The sequence below is a fragment of the Physeter macrocephalus genome, chromosome 5 (assembly GCF_002837175.3).
Source record: "Physeter macrocephalus isolate SW-GA chromosome 5, ASM283717v5, whole genome shotgun sequence".
In the NCBI taxonomy this organism is placed as follows: domain Eukaryota; kingdom Metazoa; phylum Chordata; class Mammalia; order Artiodactyla; family Physeteridae; genus Physeter; species Physeter macrocephalus.
The window spans coordinates 103,014,008-103,020,007 of record NC_041218.1 but is presented as its reverse complement, the minus strand read 5'-3'; the positions used below and the strand labels follow the sequence as shown (position 1 = coordinate 103,020,007).

The window sequence follows — 6,000 nt, the reverse complement described above, 5'->3', positions numbered from 1 at the left end:
TAAATATTTCTTGCATCTTCTCAATCTTTGCCTCCATTCTTTTTCCGAGGTCCTGGATCATCTTCACTATCATTATTCTGAATTCTTTTTCTGGAAGGTTACCTATCTCCACTTCATTTAGTTGTTTTTCTGGGGTTTTATCTTGTTCCTTCATCTGGTATGTAGTCCTCCTCTGCCTTTTCATTTTGTCTCTCTTTCTGTGAATGTGGTTTTCTTTCCACAGGCTGCAGAATTGTGGTTCTTCTTGCTTCTGCTGTCTGCCCTCTGGTGGATGAGGCTATCTAAGAGGCTTGTGCAAGCTTCCTGATGGGAGGGACTGGTGGTGGGTAGAGCTGGGTGTTGCTCTAGTAGGCAGAGCTCAGTAAAACTTTAATCCGCTTGTCTGCTGATGGGTAAGGCTGGGTTCCCTCCCTGTTGGTTGTTTGGTCTGAGGTGACCCAGCACTGGAGACTACGCAGCTCTTTGGTTGGGGTAATGGTGGACTCTGTAAGGACTCACGCCAAAGAGTACTTCCCAGAACTTCTGCTGCCAGTGTCCTTGTCCTCACGGTGAGACACAGCCACCCCCACCCCCCCGCCTCTGCAGAAGACCCTCCAACACTGGCAGGTAGGTCTGGTTCAGTCTCCTATGGGGTCACTGCTCCTTCCCCCGGGTACTGATGTGCACACTACTTTGTGTGTGCCCTCCAAGAGTGGAGTCTCTGTTTCCCCCAGACCTGTCAAAGTCCTGCAATCAAATCCCGCTAGCCTTCAAAGTCTGATTCTCTAGGAATTCCTCCTCCCATTGCCGGACCCCCAGGTTGGGAAGCCTGACGTGGGGCTCAGATGCTTCACACCAGTGGGTGGACTTCTGTGGTATAAGTGTTCTCCAGTTTGTGAGTCACCCACCCAGTGGTTATGGGATTTGATTTCATTGTGATTGTGCCCCTCCTACCATCTCATTGAGGCTTCTCTTTTGTCTTTGGATGTGAGGTATCTTTTTTGGTGAGTTCCAGTGTCTTCCTGTCAGTGATTGTTCAGCTCGACATTGATCAATGACATTGATCATTGTTCAGACGATTGTTTAGTTGTGATTCTGGTGCCCTCACAAGAGGAAGTGAGCTCACATCTATCTACTCCTGGGTTATCTTTTTATCTCTTTTGTTTGTTCTTTTTTATATCACTAAATTCTCAATATTGGGCTCCATCTTTAAACCTGTTTGTTCTTTACCCACCTTCACTCCCTTCGTGATTCTACCCCAGGTCTTGCCTCTAATACCATCTATGCACTATGACCTTACTGCACATTTCTGGTCTTCCCCCCCAAAACCTGACCCACCCACTATCTTCTCCATTACAGGCAATGGCCACTCTAGCCCTCCAGTTGCTCCAGCCAAATTTCAGAGTTACTCTCCACTCCTCTGTCTCTTTTTTTTTTTAATACCCTCTATTCTGCTCCGTTGATCTATGTCTCTGTTTTTGTGCCATACCATACTGTAATTAAAATTACTATAGCTTTGTAGTAGAGTCTGAAGTCAGGAAATGTAATTCCTCCAGCTCTTCTTCTTTCTCAAGATTGTTTTGGCTATTCAGGGTCTTTTGTCTTTCCATACACATTGTAAACTTATTTCTTCTAGTTCTGTGAAAAATGTCATTGGTATTTTGACAGGGATTGCATTGAATTTGTAGATCACCTTGGATAGTATGGTCATTTTAACAATTTAATTCTTCCAACCCAAGAACACAGTATTTCTTTTCATCTGTTTGTGTCATCTTCAATTTCTTTCTTCAGCATCTTATACTTTTCAGAGTAAGCTCTTTTGCCTCCTTAGGTGAGTTTATTCCTAGGTATTTTATTCTGTTAGATGCAATGGTAAACGGGATTGTTTCCTTAATTTCTCTTTCTGATATTTTGTCTTTAATGTATAGAAATGCAACAGTTTTCTGTACATTAATTTTGTATCCTGCAACTTTACTGAATTCATTGATTAGCTCTAGTAATTTTCTGGTAGCCTCTTTAGGATTTTCTGTGTATAGTATCATGTCATCTGCAAACAATGACAGTTTTACTTCTTCCTTTCCAATTTGGATTTCTTTTATTTTTTTTCTTCTCTGATTGCTGTGACTAGGACTTCCAAAACTACGCTGAATAAAAGTGGCAAGAGTGGGCATCCTTGTCTTGTTCCTGATCTTAGAAGAAGTGCTTTCAGCTTTTCACCATTGAGTATGATGTTAGCTGTGGGTTTGTCATATATGGCCTTTATTATGCTGATATATGTTCCCTCTATGCCCACTTTCTGGAGAATTTTTATCATAAGTGGATGTTGAATTTTATAAAAGTTTTTCTGCATCTCCTGAGATGATCATATGGTTTTTTTCTTCAGTTTGTTGTTGTGGTGTATCAAATTGACTGATTTATGGATATTGAAAACTCCTCATCCGTGGGATAAATTCCACTAGATCATGGTGTATGATCCTTTTAATTTATTGTTGGATTCAGTTTGCTAGTATTTTGTTGAGGATTTTGACATCTATGTTCATCAGTGATATTGGTCAGTAATTTTCTTTTTTTTTGATATCTTTGTCTGGTTTCGGTAACAGGGTGATTGTGGCCTCATAGAATGTCTGGAAGTGTTCTTTCTTCTGCATTTTTTTGGAGTAATTGCAGAAGGATAGACATTAACTCTTCTCTAAATGTTTGATGGAATTCACCTGTGAAGTCATCTGTTCCTGGACTTTTGTTTGTTGGGAGTTTTAAAATTACTGACTCAATTTCATTACTGGTAATTGATCTGTTCATATTTTCTACTTCTTCCTGGTTCAGTTCTGGGAGATTGTACCTTTCTAAGAATGTGTCCATTTCTTCTAGGTTGTCCAGTTTATTGGTGTATAGTTGTTCTTAGTAGTCTCTTATGATACTTTGTATTTCTGTGGTTTCAGTTGTAACTTTTCCTTTTTCACTTCTGATCTTATTGGTTTGGGCCCTCTCCCTTTTTTTCTTGATGAATCTGGCTAAAGGTTTATCAATTTGGTTTATCTTTTCAAAGAACCAGCTTTTAGTTTCATTGAACTTTTCTATTTTTTTTGTCCCTATTTCATTTATTTTTGCTCTGATCTTTATTATTTCTTTCCTACTACTAACTTTGGGTTTTGTTTGTTCTTCTTTCTCTAGTTGCTTTAGGTGTAAGGTTAGGTTGTTTATTTGAGATCTTTCTTGTTTCCTGAGGTAAGCTTGTATTGCCATGAACTTCCCTTGTAGAACTGCTTTTGCTGCATCCCACTTTCTCTAGTTGCTTTAGGTGTAAGGTTAGGTTGTTTATTTGAGATCTTTCTTGTTTCCTGAGGTAAGCTTGTATTGCTATGAACTTCCCTTGTAGAACTGCTTTTGCTGCATCCCACAGGTTTTGAGTTGTTGTGTTTTTGTTTTCATTTGTATCTAGGTATTTTTTAATTTCTTCTTTGATTTCTTCAGTGATCCATTGGTCTAGTTGCTTTAGGTGTAAGGTTAGGTTGTTTATTTGAGATCTTTCTTGTTTCCTGAGGTAAGCTTGTATTGCTATGAACTTCCCTTGTAGAACTGCTTTTGCTGCATCCCATAGGTTTTGAGTTGTCGTGTTTTTGTTTTCATTTGTATCTAGGTATTTTTTAATTTCTTCTTTGACTTCTTCAGTGATCCATTGGTTGTTTAGTAGCATATTGTTTAGCCTCCACATGTCTGTGGGTTTTTGCAGCTTTTCTTCTTGTAGTTGATATCTAGACTTATAGCATTGTGGTCGGAAAAGATGCTTGATATAATTTCAGTTTCTTAAATTTACTGAGGCTTCTTTTTTGGCCTAGTATGTAATCTATCCTGGAGAATGTTCCATGTGCACTTGAAAAGAATGTGTACTCTACTGCTTTTGGATGGAATGCTCTCTCTCTATATATATATCAATTAAATCTACTTAATGTTTTTTTTTTGTGGTATGCGGGCCTCCCTCTGCTGCGGCCTCTCCCGTCGCGTAGCACAGGCTCCGGACGCGCAGGCCCAGCGGCCATGGCCCACGGGCCCAGCCGCTCCGCGGCACGCGGGATCCCCCCAGACCGGGGCGCGAACCCGGTTCCCCTGCATCGGCAGGCGGACGCGCAACCACTGCGCCACCAGGGAAGCCCCTACTTAATGTTTTATGCCTGTGTTTCCTTATTGATTTTTTGTCTGGATGATGTGTCCATTGATCTAAGTGTGGTGTTAAAGTCTTGTAATATTAAAAATAATAATAAAGTCCTGTACTATTATTGTGTTACTGTCAATTTCTCTTTTTATGTCTGTTAATATGTGTCTTATATATTGAGGTGCTCTTATGTTTGGTGCATATATATTTCTAATTGTTATAACTTCTTCTTGGATTGATCCCTTGATCATTATGTAGTGTCCTTCTTTGTCTCTTGTAAGAGTCTTTATTGTAAAGTCTATTTTGTCTGCTGTAAGTATTGCTACCCTGGCTTTCTTTTGATTTCCATTTGCATGGAATACCTTTTTTCCATCCCCTCACCTTCAGTCTGTATGTGTCTCTAGATCTGATGTTAATCTCTTGTAGGCAACTTATACACAGAGTTTTATTTTTTTATCCATTCAACCACTCTTTGTCTTTTAGTTAGAGAATTTAGTCCATTTAAATTTTAAGTAATTATCAATATGTATGTTCTTATTGCCATTTTGTTAACTGTATTGAATTTGTGTCTGTAGGTCTTTTTTCCCCCTTTCTTCTTCTTTTGTTCTTTTCTCTCCCGATCTGATGACTCTCTTAGTGTTATGTTTGGATTCCTTTTTCTTTTCTGTATGTATATTTATTGTAGATTTTTGGTGTGCAGTTACCATGAGATTTTTTATAGAAGTCTATATATATACATGTATACATATATACATATATATAGACTCTCTCTCCCCCATCTCTCTCTTCCTCTCTTTCTCTCTCTCTCTCTCTCTCTCCATATATATATATCATATATATGAGATTAATATATATATGAGATTGTTTTAAGTTGCTGATCTCTTAATTTCAAAGGCACTTTTAAATCCCTGCATTTGTACTTTCCTCCCCTCATGATTACTGTTTTTGATATCATATTTTACATCTAATTGTTTTGTGTATCCCTTAACTGCTTATTGTGGATATAAATGATTTTACTACTTTTGTCCTTTAACCTCCCTACTAGCTTTGTGTGTGGATGATTTCCTGCCTTTACTGTATGTTTTCCTTTACCAGTGAGCTTTTTTATTTTGTAACTTTCTTATTTCTAGTTGTGTTTTTTTCTTTTTCACCTCGAGAAGTTAACATTTGTTGTCAAGCTAGTTTGGTGATACTGAACACTTTTAGCTTTTGCTTGTCTATAAAGCTTTTGATTTCTCCATCAAATCTGAAAGAGAATATACTAACCTGACAAGGGAGATACCATGATCATGAAGGTGGTTTTCCCAGGGCAAGGCTTATCCATTGCACTCCAGATGTGCTGACCCCTGCAATTTCCCCAAATGTGGGAAACTTAACTGCATAATTTGTGGTAGTGGGGGAATGCATTCGCACTCTCCCCTGGTTAAAAAAAATAATCTGAAACAGAGCCTTGCTGGGTAGTCTTGGTTGTAAGTTTTCCTCTTTCATCACTTTAAATAAATTGTACCATTCCCTTCCAGCCTGCAGGCTTTCTCCTGAAAAATCAGCTGATGGCTTAATGGGAGTTCCCTTATATGTTATTGGTTGCTTTTCCCTTGCGGCTTTTAATATTTTCTCTATACCTTTAGTTTTTGTCATTTTCATTGCACGGAGTCTTGGTGTCTTCCCCTTTGGGTTCAACCTGTACGGGACTCTCTACACTTCACAGACTTGGGTGACTGTATCCTTTCTCAGGCTAGGGAAGTTTTCAGCTTTTATGTCTTCAAATATTTTATCAGGCTCTTTCTCTCTCTCTTGTCCTTCTCAGACCTCTATAATGAGTATATTATTGTGCTTTATGTTGTCCCAGAGGTCTCTTAAACCGTCCTCAT

At 38.8% G+C, this 6,000-nt stretch overlaps 1 long non-coding RNA gene and 1 other non-coding gene across 6 annotated transcripts in view; one reads left to right on the top strand and one right to left on the bottom strand.

The window, feature by feature from the left end:
* The window catches only part of LOC114486359 (uncharacterized), a 464,012-nt gene that overhangs the window by 112,116 nt on the left and 345,896 nt on the right, over positions 1-6,000 (bottom strand). The window lies entirely within an intron of this gene.
* LOC112061967 (U1 spliceosomal RNA) lies at positions 5,388-5,551 on the top strand. Its single transcript, XR_002890470.1, has one exon. It is a non-coding gene; the product is annotated as a U1 spliceosomal RNA (small nuclear RNA).